A 2,268-nucleotide genomic window follows, 5' to 3' on the forward strand; every position below is an offset into this window, starting at 1 on the left:
GAAAAGAAAAATAAAATTTTAATTGTATAAAAGTAATGTAAGCAAAGATCAGGGGAATTAAATCCGCGAATTTGATCAAGATTTAAACTTTTGTGTATACTTTTGATTTTTCAAGTACTGGAAAATCATCTGGTAGCTAGATAACAATTTGTAAATTTAATGTATATAAGTAAATGAAGAAACGCGGAGTGACGTTAGCAGAGAGAAGTGCCTTCGATCTTGTGTATCCACTCTCAGTTGCTTGGCGATCTCCAATTTCACCGATACGGGAGGTTTTGTTTATAGATTATATTTCCGGACGCCTGTACGAGAGCTTTGGAATTTGGTTCCAGTATGTCACAGCTTTACTTCGAGGATAGAATTGACCTTCTGGATGAACTCTCGCACATAATCACACCGGCGGAGGGCCAGTGGTCATTAAACAGTTAATGGCCTTTTTCGGGCCTCTTGCGGCACGATTTTTGGTTGGACACAATGTGGAGATTCTGAGGAGTTCGTCGAGTCACTCGACTTTTCAGCCAGTGCTGCCTTGCAGATGGTTCTGACGGAGGCCGTGCACTTCTCTCGTCGCCACCCGCGTCGCATTTATTATTATATTGAAGTTATATAAATTCTATAAAAAAAAATTTTCACTTACGTCGGTCAATTGGTGGACGCACAAGATACCATAGCATAATTAATCTCGCTAACTATACCGACTTGTATTCGTATGGTAATTAGGTCATCGCGGATAAGGTAGGTCGGAAATTAATTTTAATAAATAGATCAAACGAGTAATCTGCAACCAGATGGCCTTTCCTGTACTTTTAATTGAACTTCTTAAGATTTGCTTATTGAGCTGCCATTGCGCCATTGTTGACAAATATAAATGTTATTAAAATTTGAAGGTAATAATTAATAATGATGAGGGAAAAAAAAATTTTTTTTTTTTTTTTTTTTTTTTTTTTTTTTTTTTTTTGTATATAGTAATCCTAGTTTAATCCGTTTAATAGAATTTATAATATAATTATCTGAGAGAGAAACGTAACTTAAGATGGCCAGACAACCCGTCTAGATTGTTGTTACGGAAAAAGAAATTTTTGAGTTGTGCTGCACTATCGTATCCCCCTTAAGCGTGGGATTTCTATAATTATTTATTGAAATATCGGTCTTAATTAATTCTGCAGCACAATGGAGAGAAACTAAAATTCTTTTATATATAATATAAATTTTTTGTAAGAATGTATAGTTATTGTTGTTTTTTAAGTAATACTTAAACTTATTTTCAACTTAATATTCTTTTGGGATTGAATATAATAATTACCCGTATAGTTTTTATGAATATGTAATTAAGAAAAAAAAACTTATTTTAATGTAAGGTCAGCACGGTGACTCATTCTAGGTGTTTGACTCTATCCTTATTATTATACAAAAGTTTAAAGTTAATATACTGTTATCTATTCCTTCTTTTATTTATCAGCCGAGAAGGAGACAGCGTGTTGACTGTGCAATTTAATCTAATTAATAACTTATCTAGTTTTACTGTTGCTGCTGATGATTTAAATTGGTGACTTGTAGTCGCTCAGTCGTAAAGCCTTTTTTCTCGCTTCTTGCGGCACGATTTTTGGTTTTTTGATTTTGGCTGACGGTTCAGGTGAGACGTCTTGGTCATCGGTGTTGCTAACTATGAATGGAGCTTTTTCGAGGACATTTTCTGTTAACCTTTCTATCTTTGGTTTGATGCTCTTTTCAGATGGCGCAGTTGTTTTGCTGTCTGAGTGAAATTGGATCACGACCGAGTTCTCATCTTTTTTGTTGCGACGAGATCTTCTTGACTGGATGCGTTGAATGATCTTGAAACCTAATATTGAAGCTATTATCATCGTTATTAATCCGGTCAGACCTAATGAGCCAAATATTATTGATCGGTCGATGTTTTCACTTTGGTGATGCAGAGCTATCTGTGACAATCTTTCTTCGTTTTCTTCCAGTCCTTGACCCCATGGCTCGAACTTATCTATGATTGTTGACGGGTCATGAACTTTGTAGAAACCTGATCGCGCAGCAGTGTCGCCTGTGGGAAGGCTGGAGTTTAGTTCGTCGAGTGTCAGGTTAATGCTCGGCAAGATGACATCAATTTTTGTTATCTCACGGGCAATTCCTCGCAGTGTATATTGTTTGCAGCTCACTCGACACCCTGGCTTGATGTATATTAGGCCGGTCCCGTTGATAATCTTATTTTGTGCGATAACTCCAGAACATCTGTACTGGATGCTCTCTTCTTTGCAA

The sequence above is a fragment of the Cotesia glomerata genome, linkage group LG2, assembly GCF_020080835.1.
Source record: "Cotesia glomerata isolate CgM1 linkage group LG2, MPM_Cglom_v2.3, whole genome shotgun sequence".
NCBI classification, from domain to species: Eukaryota; Metazoa; Arthropoda; class Insecta; order Hymenoptera; family Braconidae; genus Cotesia; species Cotesia glomerata.